We start from the raw sequence: 21693 nt of genomic DNA, 5'->3' as shown, positions 1-21693 counted from the left end.
TGGGAATTTATCCGTGTTGTTCATCTTCTCGAGAACTCACTTTGGACTTGGTTGATTTTTTCTTTTCTTTTTTTTTTTTTTTTTTATGCCCCTATTGTTTGCTTTCTAGCTCATCGATTTCTGCTCCTGTTTTTATTACTTCTTCTCCTGAGTCGGGGTTTAATTAGCTGGGGTTTGTGTGAAGCTCCCGCAAGTGGAACTATAAATCATAGTTCTGGAACCTTCTTTTTTATGATTTTATTTTATTTTATTTATTTAATTTTTTTTTTGAGACGGAGTCCCGCTCTGTCACCCGGGCTAGAGTGAGTGCCGTGGCGTCAGCCTCGCTCACAGCAACCTCAGACTCCAGGGCTCCAGCGATCCTCCTGCCTCGGCCTCCCAAGTAGCTGGGACGACAGGCATGCGCCACCACGCCCGGCTCATTTTTCTTTGTTTCTTTTTTTGTAGAGATGGGGTCTTGCTATGTTGTCCAGGCTGGCCTCAGACTCCCGGGCTCAAGTGATCCTCCCGCCTCAGCCTCCCGAGTAGCTGGGACGACAGGCATGCGCCACCACGCCCGGCTCATTTTTCTTTTTTTCTTTTTTGTAGAGATGGTGTCTTGCTGTGTTGTCCAGGCTGGCCTCAAACTCCAGGGCTCAAGCCATCCTCCTGCCTCAGCCTCCCGAGTAGCTGGGACTACAGGCATGCGCCACCACGCCCGGCTAATTTTTTTCTATATATATTTTTGGTTGTCCAGCTAATTTCTTTCTATTTTTAGTAGAGACGGGGTCTCGCTCTTGCTCAGGCTGGTCTCGAACTCCTGACCTCGAGCGATCCTCCCGCCTCGGCCTCCCCGAGTGCCGGGGTGACAGGCGGGAGCCCCCGCGCCTGGCCTGTCTCCCTGTCTTTCTGAATGACGCAGCCCACGTGCTGACACCATGGTGTGGCTTCAGAGCGAAAGGCCCAGGACCTGGAAGTCACACACACCCAGGGCCACAGTCCTCCACCTTCGTTGCCGGCCGGCTGTGCTCTTGCGGGGGCTGAGAGAGCAAATGCCATCAGGAGCCTGGGCACGCTCGGCCCCAGCACGGGGACAGACGGTGGTGACAGATGGCACTGTGCCTCCGCACAGCCACCAACGGCAGCCCACGGGAGTCTGCGTGTCCCGCGCCCACGGCGCGGCGTTGGCACGGGGTCACCTGTGCGGGGCGGAGGTGGCGGCCTCGGGAAGCCCCTGAGAGGCTCGGGGACACGTGGCAATCTCAGCCAGGGGCCGTGCGTCCCCGCCCTGCCTTGATGGCGGTGACACTGTTGGGGGCCTGTCACGCCCTGCAGCCCCCGGGGGACGGGGGGTGGGGGGGTGTCCCAGGCCACCCGCGCTTCCGGCTAACGCGGGCTCCGTTCTGTCCCCAGCAGGCCAGGGAGCTGGAGAGCCGCGAGGCGGAGCTGGCCCGTCGCGACGCCTTCTACAAGGAGCAGCTGGGGTGCTTGGAGAGGAAGGTAAGGCTGGGTCCCGGCTGCCGTCCCCGGGCCGCGTCCCCCAGGCTCCTGAGCGACACACGCCACCGGCACGGCGGGGGGAGGGGACCCGGCAAGCCCGGAGCCCAAGCGCCAGTCACCCTGGGGACGCGCCCTCCCGCGTCTCACCGCGGGTACCCCAGACCCAGCCCTGTAGCTCGTGCTGTGCACAGAGATAATTGGGTTTTTTTTTTTCTTTTGAGACAGAGTCTGGCTATGTCGCCGGCTAGAGTGCCGTGGCGTCAGCCTCGCTCACAGCAGCCTCAGACTCCTGGGCTCAAGCCATCCTCCTGCCTCAGCCTCCCGAGTAGCTGGGACGACAGGCATGCGCCACCACGCCCGGCTCATTTTTCTTTTTTGTAGAGATGGGGTCTTGCTATGTTGTCCAGGCTGGCCTCAAACTCCAGGGCTCAAGCAATCCTCCTGCCTCAGCCTCCCGAGTAGCTGGGACTATGGGAGTAGCTGGGACGACAGGCATGCGCCACCACGCCCGGCTCATTTTTCTTTTTTGTAGAGATGGGGTCTTGCTATGTTGTCCAGGCTGGCCTCAAACTCCGGGGCTCAAGCGATCCTCCTACCTCAGCCTCCTGAGTAGCTGGCACTATAAGAGTAGCTGGGACTGTGGGAGTAGCTGGGACTAGAGGAGTAGCTGGGACGACAGGCATGCGCCACCACGCCCGGCTCATTTTTTTATCTATATTTTTAGCTGTCCAGCTCATTTCTTTCTATTTTTAGTAGAGACGGGGGTCTCGCTCTTGCTCAGGCTGGTCTTGAACTCCCGACCTCGAGCGATCCTCCCGCCTCGGCCTCCCCGAGTGCCGGGGTGACAGGCGGGAGCCACCGCGCCCGGCGACGATTGGTTTTTAATTGGTCCCTTTTTTGTGTGTGTCAAATGTTGCTGTCTCTGGTATATAGTTCAGTTTTAGAAAAAAGTTCCCTCTCGCCACAGGGCGGTGCTGAGGCCCAAGCTATTTCTCCGTCTCGTTAGGCTGCAATTGGGTAAAAATAATGACAATAATACCGCGATGTCTTGCTGTATAAACGCATTAAAGTCGTATTGTGGATTTTTCTCCCGGGAGTCAGGGAGATCAAAGTCCACACTCGCTACTTTTTTTTTTTTTTTAAGGATCAGCCTTTGAAATCAGTGAGATTTAAAGACACATCATGACGCCTTTTTGCAAAAAGCAGCAACTCTTGAAAATTCATCGGATAACTCGCTCACTCTCTTTTTTTTTTTTTTTTTCCCTTTTTTTTGGTCTCATTTGTTGATCATGACAGATTTTTCAAAGCAAGTGGCTTCAGACGTGGGAGGGGATGGTTGGTTGGGAGGTTAAAAAAAAACGGTTCTTCTTCCTGCCTGAGACAAGCAGCTAAATGCGGGCAAATGTCCCCAAATCATTTGTCACCGTTTGGAGCTTTGGAAGTGACGGTTTGCTCCGGGGGCCTGATTTCCACGGGGGTTTTGTCCCCCACGGCGCGGTGGCTCGGAACCTGGCGGAAACCCGGCTTCCTGGATCTCAGGGTGCTGGGGACAGGGGGGACCTGGTCCCTTGCTCCGTGGACACCCGCTTGTCCGTCTCCGCGGGGTGGTTAAGGGACAGCCGGACCGCACCGGCCACCAACACGAAGCGCTCGTCAACGGTGACATCCCGCAGTCCGAGGAATGACAAGGGTCCCTGCGAGCTGCCTTCAGAGTGGCCGCTTAACAAGCCAATAGTTCCCAGGGCGGCCGGGCGCACAGGTTCCACTGCGGCTCGTCATGACAAGGATTTGCACTGTGACATTCCTGGAAATGGGCAAAATAAAAAGAAAAAAAAAAAAAAAATTCCGCCAGCCAGGGCTCCAATTATCACAGCGGCCCATATGTTCATGGGCACAAGGATTTTTTTGTTTTTTTTTTCTTTTTGGTTATTTGTGCAATTCTTTGCAATGTCCGTCTCTGCTGCCCGAGCGCCTCTCTCTCCGGGCCGGGCTGCGGGAGGCGTGTGTCTGTCTGGGCTGGGAGAGAACGAGCCTCAGAGCGAGATCCCTCCCCCGAAACCCATTGTCCCCCGTCACTGTGCTCTGCGCCCTGGTCCTCTGTCACCACCCATTCTCTGCTCTGCTGGCGGAGAGGAGATTCTTCCGGATGAGTCTTTCTTTCTCATCTGCTTCTCGCCCCGACTCGTGATAAAGTGGAGTCCAGACTCCTTATATGTGCAGATGTTGGCTTTTTATTTAAAAAAAAAAAAAAAATTGCAGGTTTTCAGGCCGGGCGCGGGGGCTCAGGCCTGGCATCCCGGCACTCGGGGAGGCCGAGGCGGGAGGATCGCTCGAGGTCAGGAGTTCGAGACCAGCCTGAGCAAGAGCGAGACCCCGTCTCTACTAAAAATAGAAAGAAATGAGCTGGACAACTAAAAATATATATAGAAAAAATGAGCCGGGCATGGTGGCGCATGCCTGTAGTGCCAGCTACTCGGGAGGCTGAGGCAGGAGGATGGCTTGAGACCTGGAGTTTGAGGCCAGCCTGGACAACATAGCAAGACCCCATCTCTACAAAAGAGAAAAAAAGAAAAATGAGCCGGGTGTGGTGGTGCATGCCTGTCGTCCCAGCTACTCGGGAGGCTGAGGCAGGAGGATCGCTTGAGCCCAGGAGTCTGAGGTTGCTGTGAGTGAGGCTGACGCCACGGCACTCTAGCACGGGCGACAGAGCGAGACTCTGTCTCAGGAAAAAAAAAAAAAAAAAAATCCAGGTTTTCCTATATGATGATGTCCTTAACATAGCATTTTGCTGGCGATAATAAAAAAAAAAAAAGGAAGCCACTTGCAACGTCTCGGGACATGGAGATCAGTCCAGGAGATAGAGGGGCTTACGCGGCAGCCAGAGCGAGCAGGCAGGATAATCAGGCTTTAATTGCATTAGTTTTAGGAAAGGTTTTCAATCTTCTCCGTGGATAATTCTATCCCCGTCGTGGCTGGGAAGATGGGAAAAAAACGCAGAACCCGACAATCTTTTTTTTTTTTATTAGCTGTTGCTTTTTTATACAGTCCCGCCCTGGGTGTCCGAATGCTCGCAGCCCTTGACATTTTCTAGCCTCCGTGCACACGGCTCTAGGACCTTGTGATCATCACGCTGCTCTCCTGGGTTGTTTTTTTTTTTTTTTTTTTTTTTTTTTTTTCCCTTCCTCCCATTTTTCTTTTAAGTTTAGAAACTGACGTGTAGATCTGTACAAGGGGAACGTTGCATCAGCTTCGGTGTCATCCTTGGTCACCTGAAACGGCGTGGAGTGTGGTCGTGGGGGAGAGCAGGTTGGGATCGGGCTTTTGTGGGTTTTTTTTTTTTTTTTTTGGTTTTTTCATTTTTTTTTTTCTGGTGGTGTTTTTTTTTTTTGGTTTTTTCTTTTTTTTTTTTTTTTTTGTTTTTATTTTATTTTTTTTTTGAGACAGAGTCTGGCTCTGTCACCCGGGCTAGAGTGCCGTGGCGTCAGCCTCGCTCACAGCAGCCTCAGACTCCTGGGCTCAAGCAATCCTCCTGCCTCAGCCTCCCGAGTAGCTGGGACGACAGGCATGCACCACCACGCCCGGCTCATTTTTCGTTTTTTCTATTTTGTAGAGATGGGGTCTTGCTATGTTGTCCAGGCTGGCCTCAAACTCCAGGGCTCAAGCGATCCTCCTGCCTCAGCCTCCCAAGTAGCTGGGCCTAGAGGAGTAGCTGGGACTGTGGGAGTAGCTGGGACTGCGGGAGTAGCTGGGACTACAGGCATGCGCCACCACGCCCGGCTAATTTTTTCTATATATTTCTAGCTGTCCAGCTAATTTCTTTCTATTTTTAGCAGAGACGGGGTCTCGCTCTTGCTCAGGCTGGTCTCGAACTCCTGACCTCGAGCGATCCTCCCGCCTCGGCCTCCCCGAGTGCCGGGATGCCAGGCGGGAGCCCCCGCGCCCGGCCCAGCCAATATCTTTTGCTATACTAACGGCATCCCATGACAACACCAGCTTTCGGTAGAATAAATAGCACGTACCGTGGAGTGTGCTACTTTGCCGGTGGCTGGATATTATACGAGTGACTGTGCCCAGCCTGGCATGGTGACAAACGCTTCCTGGATGCTTCCCGTGAGCCAGATGCCGGCTCCTGTGGCCGCCGCTTTGCAGATCCTGGAGAAACGTTTGTTGAATGAATCACTGAGCCAGTGAGCTCACGGCAGAAGGATGTGTGTGGTTTTTTTTTTTTTGGTTTTTTTTTTTTTAATTTTTCAAACCGTCAATATTTTATCTAAAAGGATGCTTCTCGATCAAGTCGTCACGGGGCCCGGCATGCAAAAGCGGGCGTCACGGTGCAGGGTGCTCGGAAGGAGCCTGCTGAGTTGAGCGGCTAGAAGCCAAACACAGAGGTGCCGGGGAGAAGGGTGTGAAGGCTGTTTGAGTCTTGCAAGCGGCAGTTGTCTGCTCTGTCACCAGAAGCCCCGGGATGTGTGTCTGCACGCGCAAAGCGCCTGCGAGGTAACACACACACACACAGCGGCCTGCCAGCAGCGTGACGGTCCTGCGCGTCACTCCCGGGGCTCGTATTTTGTGACATTCCCGGAAACTGTGACAGTCCGCGGTCGGCAGCATGGGAGGCTTTGGCTGGCGGCGTTGCCTCGGAAACACCTGACTTCCTCCGTCAACAGGGGATCTCGGGATCCCAGGTGGCACTTTGAAACGGGGACGGGCGTGCGCTTCGGTGGGAAATGGGAGTCACAACACATGCCTGTCATCCCAGCTACTGGGGAGGCTGAGGCCGGAGGATGGCTTGAGCCCGGGAGTTTGAGGCCAGCCTGGACAACATAGCAAGACCCTATCTCTACCAAAAACGAAAATGAGCCAGGCGTGGTGGCGCATGCCTGTCGTCCCAGCTACTCGGGAGGCCGAGGCAGGAGGATGGCTTGAGCCCAGGAGTCTGAGGCTGCTGTGAGCGAGGCTGACGCCACGGCACTCTAGCCCAGGCGACAGAGCCAGACTCTGTCTCAAAAAACAAAATTAAAAAAAGCATGCTGCAAACACGCTTTGTCACGGGTCAAGTGCTCCTGGGCACAAGTCTTGGTCTCCCCCCGTAGAGGTGCCTCTCCCGTGAACTCTGACCCCGGGCCTCAGCGCCGACTCCTTTTCTCCGATACTTCCGGATTCATTTCTTTTGCTAGTCAGTCGTCGGTCTTGACCGTCGCGATGGCGGCGATTCACCCGCCGCCCACTCTCGCGAGGCACACGGCAGAGGCGGCCTCCTGCACGCCCCGCGGCGATCTCTGTAAGGAAGGGACGTCACCTGCCTTCCAGACAGGAGCATCTGGAACCTTCTATGGGGACGTCAGGCCGCCAGGGTTGCTGCAAGAGCAGGACCGTCCTTGCACGGGGGGGCGGGGGGGACAGCTCCGTCACTTGGGGTTGGCCGTGGGGTCAGATGACCCTGGAAGGTGCTTCCCGGTCCCTTCAGAAGGGTGTCCCCGGCCACGGCTGTCACCACCGTCCTCGGTCCCAGCTGCGCATTGCAGAATGTCACCCACCCGCAGCGTGACCTGTGCTTCCTGCTGTCTAGCTCCGAGCTCGCTTTATTCATGAGACGCTGCTTGGATCCCCCGGGGCTGTATTTGCGAATATGAAAATAGAACCTTTCCGAAAATTCCTTTCCTAAAGCCGCCGAACCTCAGGCTCAGGTCGGCTTTTCTGGGTTCCTTGGTGACATTTCCCGTTTGCATTTGCACAGCCCGGAGAGCAAATATCACACCGGACGGTCTCAGATTTATCTTCCCCTTCTGTTCCCGTTTTGTTCAGTCTGCGTCTTAGCTCACCCGGGCATCGGTTTTTTTTTGTTGTTGTTGTTGTTGTTTTTTTTTTTTAGAAGGAGGAAGCAGAATACTTATTGGAATCCGTTACTTTTTATCACATCAAGTGTTCGAAGGAATTATTCGGGAATAGCATACAGTAGGTGCTCATAACACGGTGAATGCCCTCTCCCGTAGCTTAGGTAGCGTCCTGCAAAAAAAGAAATGTTTTCTAGTACATTCTTTTACAGCCTTTGGTAAACATTTAGGAAGAACCTCTTACGGGCTCAGCGTTGGTGACTCTGGCGATCCAAGAGGGCAGTGTGACTTCACTCGGGGGATAATTGCTACCGCGTAGACACGAAGCTACGTGACCGCCGCCCCCCCCCCCCCCCCCCCCCCCGTCAGCTACCGACCGGCCTCCCGGAACTGCGCTAAAATCAGAAGTAAGAATTCACAGGGGCCGGGCGCGGTGGCTCACGCCTGTCATCCCAGCACTCTGGGGAGACCAGCCTGGGCAACATAGCAAGACCCCCATCTCTAAATAAAATACAAAAAATCAGGCCAGGCACGTGCGGTGGCTCACGCCTGTCACCCCGGCACTCTGGGGAGACCAGCCTGGACAACATAGCAAGACCCCCGTCTCTAAATAAAATACAAAAAATCAGGCCAGGCACGTGCGGTGGCTCACGCCTGTCACCCCGGCACTCTGGGGACACCAGCCTGGACAACATAGCAAGACCCCCGTCTCTAAATAAAATACAAAAAATCAGGCCAGGCACGTGCGGTGACTCACGCCTGTCACCCCGGCACTCTGGGAGGCCGAGGCGGGAGGATCGCTCGAGGTCAGGAGTTGGAGACCAGCCTGAGCAAGAGCGAGACCCCGTCTCTACTAAAAATAGAAAGAAATTAGCTGGACAGCTAAAAATGTATATACAAAAAGTAGCCGGGCGTGGTATTTCGGATTATTTGTCGTAGCAAAGAGACCCATGAAAGAAGTGGGTGCTGGGAAACGGCCGGTTAGAAAGTTCCAGTTCACGCGACCAGTTGAGCCTTCTGATTCCAGCAACAGGACTCATTGTCCCCTTGAGTTCTTATTATTATTGTTATTATTGGTTTTTTTTTTTTTTTTTTTTTTTTGAGACAGAGTCTGGCTCTGTCACCCGGGCTACAGTGCCGTGGCGTCAGCCTCGCTCACAGCAGCCTCAGACTCCTGACCTCAAGCGATCCTCCTGCCTCAGCCTCCCGAGTCACTGGGACGACAGGCATGCGCCACCACGCCCGGCTAATTTTTCTTTTTTGCTTTTTTGTAGAGATGGGGTCTTGCTATGTTGTCCAGGCTGGCCTCAAACTCCAGGGCTCAAGCCATCCTCCCGCCTCAGCCTCCCGAGTAGCTGGGATGACAGGCATGCGCCACCACGCCTGGCTCATTTTTTCTGTCTATATTTTTAGCTGTCCAGCTAATTTCTTTCTATTTTTAGTAGAGATGGGGTCTCGCTCTTGCTCAGGCTGGTCTCGAACTCCTGACCTCGAGCGATCCTCCTGCCTCGGCCTCCCCGAGTGCTGGGGTGACAGGCGAGAGCCACCACATGTGCCCGGCCTGATTTTTTGTGTTTTATTTAGAGACGGGGTCTTGCTATGTTGTCCAGGCTGGTCTCCCCAGAGTGCCGGGATGACAGGCGTGAGCCCACCTTGCCCGGCCGGGGACAGCATCTTAACAGGTCCCAGCCCTTGCTAGGAACCCGCAGCCCTGTGCCCGCGTCCGGCGGCGTCCCCAGCACGTGGTGGTGGGCTGGGCAGGAGGCAGAAAGCCGCGGAGTGGCCGGCTCGTACCACCCCGCTCCGTCCCTCGCAGAGTCTCAAGCCGAGGACGCCACCACCACCGCCACGGCCGTGAGTGTCAGGAGCATCATTTGTGCAAAGGAGCCCGTTGCCACGGCAACCCCCGCAAGGGACCGGGCGCCTGTCCCCAGGCTCGGCCAGGCGGTCCGCAGACAGCGCTCACGTGGGCAGTCGGGCCGGGCAGGGGGTGGGAGGTGGCTGTGTTCGCGGTTTGCTCGAGGGGGCTGGGCCGGCCGCCCCGATGGCACTTTGGGGACCCTCCGGCGACACTCCGAGGCTGGCCGCGGCTGTCCCCTGCACAGGCCACGCAGAGACGGCCACCTGGGGGGAGTCTGCAACCAGCCTGGACTAGAGGTGGCCGCAGCCTGTGGCCGGGGCTTCCATGCATCAAGCTGGGAAACCGGGGGGACATTTTCTGGCGCCCGAGAGAAGCCCCCGCCGCCCGCCGGGGGGACGGAAGCGTCACCAACAGTTTGCAAAGTTAACAAACCGCTGCACCAGGGCCGGCGGGGACTCAGCCACGTCCCAGGCGTCCGTCCGTGTGTCCCCTGCCCGCGCGGCCAGGGACCGGAGGCGGCTCGGGCTCCCGTCACGGACGGCTGTGGCCCCGCGGGCTTGGTGACACGGGCGGAAGTCGCGGCGTGTCACTTTGGCTGGGGTCCCCCAGGGAGCTGGGAGGGTGTAGACGCTTCTCCGCGGCCCCGGCTGGGACCCGGGGTGACTCTGCGCCCGGGCACGGCGGCCCCGGCTGGGACCTGGGGTGACTTTGCGCCTGGGCACGGTGGCCCCGGCTGGGACCTGGGGTGACTTTGCGCCTGGGCACGGTGGCCCCGGCTGGGACCTGGGGTGACTCTGCGCCCGGGCACGGCGGCCCCGACTGGAACCCGGGGTGACTTTGCGCCTGGGCATGGTGGCCCCGGCTGGGACCTGGGGTGACTTTGCGCCTCGGCACGGTGGCCCTGGCTGGGACCTGGGGTGACTCTGCGCCTGGGCACGGTGGCCCTGGCTGGCTTGCAGAGGGGGGTCAACTCGCAGGGCAGGTCGGGAAGCAGAGGGTTCGAGTCCGTCATCCAGGTGCGGGAGGAGGCGGCCGGGACCAGGCCTGGGGACAGTGGGGTTGTGACAAGTAAATGGATCGGAGGCACCTTTGGGGTTCAGGCTGCTTCCCGATGGGTTCGAGCGGATCAAGGACGGCTTCGGGCTCCTTCTAGTCCGGAACCACCGAGCGCGTGGGCAGGAGTTGGACCCAGGCCTGTTCCAGAGCTTTCCACGCTGGCTCAGCCGCAGGGCTGGAGAGAAACGGCCCACGGAGCCTGCGGTGTAGACGCTGCCGGGCACTGGCCCGGGCACGTAGCAGCTGTAGGATGGGGCAGCTCGTGTGGCCGTCTGCTTCTCCCTTTTTGTGTTTGTTTTTTTTGGAGACAGAGTCTTGCTCTGTCGCCCGGGCTAGAGTGCCGTGGCGTCAGCCTCGCTCACAGCAGCCTCAGACTCCTGGGCTCCAGCCATCCTCCTGCCTCGGCCTCCCGAGTAGCTGGGACGACAGGCATGCGCCACCACGCCCGGCTCATTTTTCTTTTTTGTAGAGATGGGGTCTTGCTATGTTGTCCAGGCTGGCCTCAAACTCCAGGTCTCAAGCTATCCTCCTGCCTCAGCCTCCCGAGTAGCTGGGACGACAGACGGGAGCCACCGCGCCCGGCCCTGGCCTCGTTGTGAATAGTGACATCGTGTCATCTGTGAGGTCCCCAAGCTCAGGGAGCTCCGGGCCGCGTTGATCTCGGCCCCCCCGGTACTTCCCGAGCTCTCGGTGTGAACGCTGGTGGCGGCCAGTCCTTCTAGAAGCCCCGGGCGACAGTGCTGGGTGGAGGCGGCTGCGGCCAGCCCTGCTCTTCCCAGAAGAGGAGGCCGGTCCGGCCCGGCAGCCCCAGGGAGGCCGCAGGTGAGCGGGTTCACGGGCACAGGAGGCTGGCCCGGGACTCCCACGCCGTGGGACAGGGGACCTTCCTGTCCCAGGAGAGCCCCACCCGTGACGACATCTGTCCGTCCCCGCGGGTCTGCGCGGGCGGATTAGCTGGGGAGGCCGGGGCAGGTCGGGGCATTTCTCTGAATCATTCTGGGAAACAATAGAGGAAGCTGCAGGCGGGCGATCTCCCGCGGGGACTTCCTGTGACCAGTGTCGTTGGCCACCCGCGAAGCCGAGCTCAGATCCTAACCCAAACGCTCGCCAAGGTCACCGGAGCCCGACTTCCTGCCGGTGCGGCGTCCACCGCAAACGTCCTCGGTGTCTCCTGCCGGGGGACAGACAGAGGTGACAGGCCCGAGTGCAGTGGACACAGTGACCGAAAGAGAGAACTTTGGCCCCCGGGGGAGAAGCCTCAGCCCGGAGGTTGTTTTCCTGGAAAGGAAATAGACCAGGATCAGCGGGGTCGGGGAATTCGGGACAAGGCGCGTTTCGGCTTTGGCGGATCCGTGGCCCGGTGACAGTGGCTACGGGAGACCACGCGGGTGCTCCGTGTCAGCCCGTCCCCAGCCACCCCGCAAGGTGGATGACGCCGCGGCTTGCAGTTAAGAACCGAGGCATGGCCGGGCGCGGTGGCTCATGCCTGTCACCCCAGCACTCGGGGAGGCTGAGGCAGGAGGATGGCTTGAGCCCTGGAGTCTGAGGCCAGCCTGGACAACATAGCAAGACCCCATCTCTACAAAAAAGAAAAATTAGCCGGGCATGGTGGCGCATGCCTGTCGTCCCAGCTACTCGGGAGGCCGAGGCAGGAGGATCGCTGGAGCCCAGGAGTCTGAGGTTGCTGTGAGCGAGGCTGACGCCACGGCACTCTAGTCCGGGGCAACAGAGCCAGACTCTGTCTCAAAAAAAAAAAAAAAAAAACCAGGGAGGAGGGCGGAGATTCTGCAGGGAGTGGGCGGGGGGTCCACCCGGTTCCACGGTTTGAGCCACGAGGGACTCGAGGGAAAATTGGGGCCGTGTCGCTCGGAGCCCACAGAGACCTGCGGGGACCCCCGGGCAGCCCCGGCCGGGGGGTCCAAGGAGCACCTGTGTTTGCTCCGTGCGCTGGGAGGACCGGCCTTTCCCAGCTGGCGCTGCCGCTGGCCGTGGAGGGAGGCGTCCTTCGTGGCCCTGGTTCCGAGGGGGAGGACGCTGAGGCCAGCAGGGGTGCGGGGACGTATCTGCCCGAGGTGACGTGGCGCTGGGCAGCGAAAGTCCCCCCACGCCCCGCAGAAAGCCGGGGGCTCCCCTTCTACGTTCCCCTCTGTCCTGAGGCCGTGGTGGCTTGGGGGACCCCTGAGCTGTGCCGGGGGAGGGGGACTGGTTGGGGTCCCGTCCTGCCTCTGATGCCCTGTGGCCTTGGGGGACGGACGTTGTCCCCCGCACCTTGGTGACCAGCCGTGCAGACGGCCGATCGGGCTCCACGCTGCACGTCCAGTGCTTTGGCCCGGCCGGCTCCTGTCACTGTCCCCAGGCCACCAACCCGGACAGAGCCGGGTTCCGGCCCGGCAAGCGTGCAGGGGGAGGACACAGCCGTGGCCGCTCCGTCCCCTTCCCCAGCTTGCGACCTCGTTGCGGGGACTCAGCGCCCCCGTGCACCCGAGGCCGGAAGCCTCCGTTTGCTCGTCTGTGAGATGGGGGTGATCAGCGGCCGTGTGGGTGGCAGTCTCCTCTGGGGACAAGCGAAGACCTGGGAACTTCATAGAAAAAAGGAGAATGCTGGGCCTGGGCCCGTGTGGCCCGCAGCAGCTTAGCGTCTGGGCTCAGAGAAGTCAAGTAACTCACCTAAAGTCACAGAGCAGCGGTAGCAGGGTTTCAAGCCAGCTCCGTCTTCCGCCACGCTGGGGCTCTATCCCCACCCGTGATGGGTGACCTCAGGACACATAAAGGACGTCCTTTTGGAACCCCCCCCCCCGGGCCCCCGGGGCAGTCTGGACGGGCAACTACCATCCCACCGAGCAGGCAGGAGGGCGCGTCCCAGCCTAGGGAATCCACACTCCTGGGTTGTCGACCCGGCCACTGACTGCCCCGTGCTGTGTGACTTTGGGCCAGTCACTTGCCCTCTCTGGGCAGCAAAGTCCAATCCCAAACTAGGCGTCGGAGCGGATCAAGACCGAGTCAATTTTTTTTTTATTTTTTGTTTTTTTTTTCTTTAAAGAGAGTAAATATTTCAGGCCGTGCGAGCCCGAGGGAGGCCGCAGCCTTTGGTAACCGGTTCTCTCTTTTTTTTTTTGTTTTTCTTGCTTTCCTTGCAGAGCGCCGAGATGTATAAACTGTCTTCGCAGCAGTTCCACGAGGCGGCTTCGAGAATGGAGAGCGCGCTCAAGTAAGCACGTGTTTGTCGCCCTCTGTACACGTGGCCCGTGTTTGCAGAAAAAAATCCCACACGTGGCCCGAGGCCCGCCGCCACCTGCCTCGTCACAAATGTTCCCGACGACACATACGGGCATCTGTTCCCAGCTCGGTCACCGGGTCACCCGGAATGGGCCACGTGAGCGCTCAGGTCTCCTCCAGCTCCCGGGGAAAGCGGGACTGGGCTGGGCCCGGCTTGCAGAGTTTTCTTGAGGGCCGGGGGTCTGGTGAGCGGGGCTGTCTTCGTTGTGTCGCCAGGCAGGGAAGGAGCCGGGGATCGGGGGCCCCCGGCAGGAGTCAGGCGGGTGCTACCGGCGCCTCCCGCCCTGGATCTGTAGCGGGGTCTCGGGGCGGCGTGTTCCCTGGTGGCACCTCCTGTGTGCCTGGCTTGTGCAGTGCACATCCTGCGCAACCGTGCTCGGCGGGGCCCGCACTCCACTCTGGGAGGAAGAGAAGCGCAGGGAGCGGATGGCTCCCGCGAGTCCCACGGTTCTAGGCGCCGTCGTTCTGTCCCTGGTCTGCACCCCCCCCCAGGGAAAGGCGTCACAGCACGAAACGCCGAGCGGTGGGACCCGGCGCCGTGAGGAAGGGAAGGTGGGCGCGGCTGGAGGACGCTCGTTTTGGGGAGAATCCGACTGTTGAGACAGGAATGAATGTGCGAAGTCTGCGTGGACACACACACACGCACACACACGTGTACACACGTGTACACACATGTACACACACACCCCTCTGTCTCGCCGCAGCACAGAAGCCAGAGTCGTTCCGATTTTCTGAAGGAAGACACTAAGACCCCAGGGCACACCCTGCGTTTCCCGTGTGACATCTATTTTCTGTGACAACCCTCCGTCCCCTTCCCCGTGGGAGTCCCTCAGAGCCTGCGTTGGCTTCTCGCTGTCAGGGGACCCCGCAGCGTCGGGCCGGCCCCGCAGAGCCAGGCCCCAAAGAGGTTGGGACAATCGGGTCACAGGAGGAAGGTTCTTAACTGTTTCCTGAAACCCAGTCATCGAGCGCCAAGGGTTTGGATCCGGAGAGTTGTGACGCGGGCGGGCGTGGCCGGCTGGGAAGTCCCCCCGGGAGCCAGGCTGCCGGTGTGACACGCTGTCCCGTCACCCGGAAGGCAGGGCCGACTCAGGAAGGTGTTTGGACGCAGCTGAGAAACATAAATTCTTTCCAGGCAGGTGACCTTCCCCGGTTCGCATCTCCGTAGTGAGCTGACGACAGACGACCCGTTAACACAGTGGTCACGGCCGGGCGCGGTGGCTCCCGCCTGTCACCCCGGCACTCGGGGAGGCCGAGGCGGGAGGATCGCTCGAGGTCGGGAGTTCGAGACCAGCCTGAGCAAGAGCGAGACCCCGTCTCTACTAAAAATAGAAAGAAATTAGCTGGACAGCTAAAAATATATATAGAAAAAATGAGCCGGGCGTGGTGGCGCATGTCTGTCATCCCAGCTACTCGGGAGGCTGAGGCAGGAGGATGGCTTGAGCCCTGGAGTTTGAGGCCAGCCGGGACAACATAGCAAGACCCCATCTCTACAAAAAAGAAAAATGAGCCGGGCGTGGTGGCCCATGCCTGTAGCCCCAGCTACTCGGGAGGCTGAGGCAGGAGGATCGCTTGAGGCCAGGAGGTTGAGGTTGCTGTGAGCGAGGCTGACGCCACGGACACTCTTCGTGGCTGACAGTGGCAGCCGACGCTGGCCCTGCCGTGGAAGAGCAGGGGAGGCCGCCCCAGAGGCTCGGCCCTGGGAGGAAGGGACGGCCACACCGATGATGTCACCAGTGGAGGCCCAGACTGCACTCAGCCTGTCGCGGCTGGGGAGGGAAGCTGGGCAGAGGTTCGCCCTGGGCGGTTGTGCGTGTTGCGCAGTTGATTGTCCAGAGAGAGGGCGGAGGAGCAGAAGGGCGGGGACCCCCTGGCTCGCGAGGCCAGTCTTGGACGCTTCGCCGCGTCGTGATGCCCTGGGCGTGGGGACACGTGGAGCTGACACCGGCAGCTCCCGGGCCAGCTGTCATCCTGCCGGGGAGGTGCTGATGGCACGACCCCGTCCCGTGAGACTATTCAGGCCGGCGGGGATTAAATGAGATACTACTTCGTGCCGTGTCTGGTGAGCTGTCAATCACCCAGGAAATCCGTTTTTTTTTTTTCCCCCAGCTGGCTTGGGGTTTTGGAAAACGCCGCCGCCTCCTGCTCTGTGTTCCCAAAGCGTCACCCTTGGCCGGAGGAGGCAAGGAGGGGACACCAGCGAGGAGCGTGTTTCTCCGCTGCTACGCGGGCTGCAGGACTTCTTTCTGGAAAGTTCTCAGGCTGCCCTGGGTGCCTGGTGCATTTAAAGAGCAGCCGTTTTGCAAAACAAGGTCCCCGAAGACACGAGCTGTCTGTCTGCATCGTCAAACGGGGGCGGGCGGCAGTCTGGGGTGCGGCTGAGCTGGGGGAGGATGCATCGCCTAACGTTCTGGAATGTTCTGAGCCCAGGCCCAGCCCCCCCACCCCGGCCTGGCTACAGAGAGAGCTTTGCATTTCAGGGCTGTGTTTTTTGTTTTTTTTTTTCCCCCCACTGTCCCGTTGCATTCTTGCAGACAAATGGGTGACATTTCTTCCGGGTGACATCTGTCCTCCCTTCTGTCTCCCGCTGTTCCCGATCACTCCCAGGGGTGATAACGGGTCTGCAGGATACATCCCCCCCCCACCCCCACCCCCAAGGCCCGGTTTCTCCTGGACTGGGAGCCCGGCGGGGGAGAGAGTCCTTGCTTACGGTGGGGACGAGCAGCCAGGTGACTCAGGCCGGGGGCTGGGGGACCCTGGGCCTCCGCCCAGCCGCGGCTCTTGTTTCCACGAAGATCGAAGATCGGTGAGGCTCACGCAGAGTCCCGGGCACCCCAATACAGAGGCCACCACGGTGCCACCGGGAGCCGGGGGTCACCAGGGTCCCCCAGGGTCGCAGGAGCTGCTCCAAGGCCGTGCGGCGGGCGGTTCGGTGGAACCCGAGCCTGGGGGACGGGGGTGGGACAGCAAGGCCAGGAAGAGCGGAGGGACAGGAGAGAGCCCAGGAGGAACGGCAGCGTCCCCAATACCCCACCTGCCCGGCAGACCGACCCCCGCCAGGGGCAAAGGAGACCCCCGGGGGCAGGACGCGGAGGGCAGGCGGCCCGGGGTGCAAAGCAGGAGACCCAGGTCTAAGCTGTGACTTCGCGGTGCTCCCAACGGGGTCGCCAGAAGGGTTGGCACCTCGGCCGTCCCCACGGTCCCAGAGACGGCCGGTCTGCGCTGAAATGCCGGCAAGGGCGGCCGTCCCCCCAAGGGAAAAGCGGCTTTGAAAGGCCCCCAGTTGCGGCCGGGCGCGGTGGCTCACGCCTGTCATCCCAGCGCTCCGGGGAGACCAGGCTGGACAGCATAGCAAGACCCCGTGTCTAAATAAAATACAAAAAAATCAGGCCGGGTGCGTGCAATGGCTCACGCCTGTCATCCCAGCTACTCGGGAGGCTGAGGCCGGAGGATCGCTTGAGCCCAGGAGTCTGAGGCTGCTGTGAGCGAGGCTGACGCCACGGCACTCTAGCCCGGGCGACAGAGCGAGACTCTGTCTCCAAAAAAAAAAAAAGAGGAAACCAGGCGTGAGGTTTCAGGGGCGGATTCTTCCAGGTGACACAACCCCACGGCGGCTAAGCCTGTTCCTCCCTGCCGCCTGGAGCTCATCTGTGCGCCTTCGCATCCCAGCTGTGTGGCCGTGACTGCTCTGTGCCTCAGTCTCCCCGTTGGTAAGACGGAGCTGCCACGGGGCGTGTCTGCACTCAGACGGCGCCCGGCCCACGCTGTGACGTGTCAGGGCGTGTGTGTGTCTGTGTTGCATGACAGGGACGGAGAAAGGGGAACAGGCAGGGGGGGACTCCCGGCCCGTGATGAAATTCCGCACAACCTACGATTTCCACTCTTTTCTCGTCATTCGTTTTTGTTTGACAATTTGAAAAAGGGAACCTGTATTCAGTTTTTTTTTTTGTGTGTGTGTGTGTGTTTTTTTTTTTTGTGGCTTCTAAAAGTCCTTTGATAAAAGGGAAGAAAAAAGCAGCAAAGCGCCCTCAAATCTTGCCGAGCAAGAATCCGCTCAGAAGTGGGATTCGGAAAATTGGCAATTTCTTCCTCAGCTATTTCTGCAGATTTGCAGTTTTGCTTGTTACGCACGAGCCTTAGAATCAGGGCGAAAACGTGTTGTGCAAATGTGTCTGAGTCACGTGCTCACGGTCACGGGCGAGCCGCGGGACACAGAGGACCCTGGGTGGCAGCTGTGGGGGACACTGTCCCACCCTGTCCCCCAGCCCCGTCTCCCGGCCCTGCAGGGGCTCCGGGCTCAGCGAGGGGAGCCTGGCGGGGACCCCCAGACCCGGCGCCCGGCCGCTCAGCGTCCGCTGCGGTTTGAGCCCGAGCCACCAACCCCAGGGCTTGGCCCCTGTCACCTTCCTGTCCTTTCTGGAACAGGAAACACAAGTGTTTTCTCTGGGGGTTCCGGGGCTGCTGGTGCCCGTCGGGGGGGGGCTCAGCCCGGTGTCCGGCTGTTCCCTCGCTCCGCCCGAGCCCCCCACGCCTGACGCCCTTGTCACCCGCAGGCCCCGCGGCGTGGAGCCCGTGTGCGCCGGCCTGCAGGCCCAGCTCCTCGGCTGCTACCGCGCCCACCCGCGCCAGGGGCTGCTGTGCGCCCGGCTGGTCCAGGCCTACGAGGGCTGCGTCCGCGCCGCGCACCAGGTAAGGCCCGGCCGCCGGGGCGGGGACGGGGACGGGGACGGGGACGGGGACGGGGACGGGGCACCTGCGGGTTTGGAGATGGCCCTGCCTGAGTCACACGCTCCGCCTGGGGGGGGTCTCTGAACCTGCCGAGGGAGGGAGCCTGCGGCCTTGGGGGTCCGCAGTCGCCCCCTGCTTTGCACGCTCGGCCTAAACGCTTTGCACGCTCGGCTTTGCACGCTCGGCCTAAATGCTTTGCACACTCGGCTTTGCACGCTCGGCCTAAATGCTTTGCATGCTCGGCTTTGCACGCTCGGCCTAAATGCTTTGCACGCTCGGCCTAAATGCTTTGCACGCTCGGCTTTGCACGCTCGGCCTAAATGCTTTGCACGCTCGGCTTTGCACGCTCGGCCTAAATGCTTTGCACGCTCGGCTTTGCACGCTCGGCCTAAATGCTTTGCACACTCGGCTTTGCACGCTCGGCCTAAATGCTTTGCACGCTCGGCTTTGCACGCTCGGCTTTGCACGCTTGGCCTAAGTGCTTTGCACGCTCGGCCTAAACACTTTGCACGCTCGGCTTTGCACGCTCGGCTTTGCACGCTCGGCCTAAATGCTTTGCACGCCCGGCCTAAGTGCTTTGCACGCTCGGCCTAAACGCTTTGCACGCCCGGCCTAAACGCTTTGCACGCTCGGCCTAAATGCTTTGCACGCCCGGCCTGCTGCGGTCACCCGGTGCCTTGGACACCTGGCCCAGGACCGGGTGGCCCCCGTGGTGCCGTGTCCTGCTGGGCCGGGTGAAGTCGGGCCCCACCTTGCGGGCGCCGGCCCTACTCTGGGCTCGTGTGTGACGCTGACTTCTTAACCTTTGGCATTTGGGGGTCAGAGCGTGGAGGAGCCCCCGCCCCCCCGCCGCCGTCCCCCGGGCAGGTGGGAGTCATGGCAACGGCCGGGGGTGGGCGGGAGCGGGTGCCGCCGTCCGGAGCTGCCCCCCTGGCCTCCCCGGCCGGGCTCCCGGCTCACACGTGCTCTCGGTCCCCTCCCTGCCGACCCCAGAGGCCTCGCTGACACAGGGTCCCTACGCCCTGCCGGCTGCTGCTCCTCCTCCCGCGGTCCCCTCTGCTCTTCTCTGTCCCAAGTCACCCCTTGCCCCTCGGCAGGCCCAGCTGTGTCTGCTGAGGCAGTGAGGGTGTCCCTGGCTGTCCCTGGCCCCTGTCCCCAGCTGACACGCCACCGCCCACCTAAGGCAGCATCACTGGCTCTGGGGGCCCCGGCGTGGACTTCCCTGGGGAGTCCGCGTGTTTGTTAGAATGTATTCAAACAGGCCGGGCGCGGTGGCTCACACCTGTCATCCCAGCACTCTGGGGAGACCAGCCTGGACACCATAGCAAGACCCCGTCTCTAAATAAAATACAAAAAATCAGGCCAGGCGCGGTGGCTCCCGCCTGTCATCCCGGCTACTCTGGGAGGCCGAGGCGGGAGGATCGCTCGAGGTCAGGAGTTCGAGACCAGCCTGAGCAAGAGCGAGACCCCCATCTCTACTAAAAATAGAAAGAAATTAGCCGGACAGCTAAAATATATATAGGAAAAATGAGCCGGGCGTGGTGGCGCATGCCTGTCGTCCCAGCGACTCGGGAGGCCGAGGCAGGAGGATGGCTTGAGCCCTGGAGTTTGAGGCCAGCCTGGACAACATAGCAAGACCCCATCTCTACAAAAAAGAAAAAAAGAAAAACGAGCCGGGCGTGGTGGCGCATGCCTGTCATCCCAGCTACTCGGGAGGCCAAGGTAGGAGGATCGCTGGAGCCCAGGAGTCTGAGGCTGCTGTGAGCGAGGCTGACGCCACGGCACTCTAGCCCGGGCGACAGAGCCAGACTCTGTCTCAAAAAAAAAAAAAACAAAAAAACCCAACGTGGACCCCGTGGGCGTGACGCCTCCGTCAACCCTCCAAGAGAGCGAAGCCCCCCGGGTGGGGGAAAGAGGCTTCCTCCCCGGTCGCGGGACCCGGAGAGCACGCCTGCTCAGTGTCCAGTTGAGCAGGATGGGCACTGCTCAAGCCTGCGGGGCGGGGTGGCCGGGCATGGGGCGCTGGGCAGTCCAGGCCGGGCCACGCCGTGCACGCTCCTCACGCCGACCTGGGACTTCGTTTCCCGCTTGTCGACAAGCGGAAGGCTTGTCCCCAAATGCTTCCCCTACGCAAAGCCTAGGCACCTCCGGGTCCCGGCTCACCTTTCACCGAGGACAGGACCCGGGTCCCCCTGCGCCCCCCGGGGCCCCCCAAGGACTCTGTCCTCCCCACCCAGGCCCCGATGGTGGCGGTTTTCAGCCTCTACCTCCCCCGCCCCCCCCCCCCCCAGGCAAGAGCGTGTGTCTTCCTTGCACCGAAGCAAACACGTGATCCCCAAGGATGACAGATTGCGTGACAATCCAGGGTGTTCCCTGCAGCTCCGGCGGCCCCGGGAGGGGCTCTGGGACGGGGGCCAGGCCTGGCTCGCTCCTCGCCACCCCAACCCCGCCCCCGACCTCGCCAAAGAGGAAATTGGAGGCCGAGCAGCGCGTGTGTGTGTGTGTGTGTGTGTGTGTGTTTGGGGACAGGGTGTCCCTCCCGACTCCCTCAGCGCCCAGACACTCATGTGACGTCCCCGTGCATGACATGTGGCTGGTGCTGGGGGCTTCCTGGCGGCCTCCGCCGCCCCCCACCGCCGCAGACAGCTCCTAGCAGAGCCAGGAAGGGTGGAGTGGAGTGAAGGATGCCTGAGAGCCATTTGCTTCTAGAAGCTTCCAGTAGGACAGGGCACAGAGGCCCACGAGACCCTGGCTGTGTGGACCTTTGTCACAAGCACACGGCGGGGAGGGGGCTCTCTCTGTCCGAGCTCCAAACCCAGATGTCCTCAGAGCACAGAGAGCACAGTTGCTCCGTGTCCGGTTGCGCAGGAAGCGCACTGCTCAAGCCCGCGTGGCCGGGTGGCAGGAGAGGGCGGCGTCAGCGGTGTCACCGCAGGGAAGCGTCCGGCGAGGGCCTGTGTCCTACGACGCGCTGTGCGGAGACTCGGTCTCGGGTCTGAGCCCCGGCTGGTGACGGGGGAGACCGAGTCACAGCTGAGGCTCGGGGCGGGGGGGGGGGGGAGGCGCTGAGCCGGGGGCCGTGGGGGGTCCCCAGGCAGGAGGGGACCCTGACCCAGCTCTGACCTGTTGTCTCCGCAGGGCTGAGGAGCAGCCGCCACTCTTGGCCCCGGCAGCGGCGTGGAAGGAGGGGACCGATCGTGGGACGTCCGTCCGGTGTCCTGGCGTGTCCCGCTGGGGACCTCGTGAAGCCCCCGAGCCCGGGGCGGCCACGTGCTGCTCAGGGACCCGAGCGCGCGTGTCTGGGAACAAATAAAGCAGGTGTCTTTGGCTGCAGCCACTCGCTGTGCCCGGCCGCCCCGCTAGACACGGGGGGACCGGAGCCGCAGAGGTGGCAGGAGGGGACGGGTGGGGCAGGTCCCCGGGGTGGGGACACTGTGAAATCTCAGGGCAGGGCTGAAG

At 60.7% G+C, this 21693-nt stretch overlaps 1 long non-coding RNA gene across 1 annotated transcript; it reads left to right on the top strand.

Moving 5' to 3' along the window:
* The first annotated feature begins 1409 nt into the window (after nt 1-1409).
* On the top strand, nt 1410-21441 carry LOC138380423 (uncharacterized). Its single transcript, XR_011232769.1, has 4 exons — nt 1410-1479; nt 13368-13438; nt 18060-18195; nt 21373-21441. It is a non-coding gene; the product is annotated as an uncharacterized lncRNA (long non-coding RNA).
* Nucleotides 21442-21693: the final 252 nt, after the last annotated feature.

This window comes from Eulemur rufifrons, unplaced genomic scaffold, assembly GCF_041146395.1.
Source record: "Eulemur rufifrons isolate Redbay unplaced genomic scaffold, OSU_ERuf_1 scaffold_440, whole genome shotgun sequence".
Lineage (NCBI taxonomy): Eukaryota > Metazoa > Chordata > Mammalia > Primates > Lemuridae > Eulemur > Eulemur rufifrons.
Note: the sequence above shows the minus strand (reverse complement) of the source record. Positions and strands in the feature narration are given on the sequence as shown.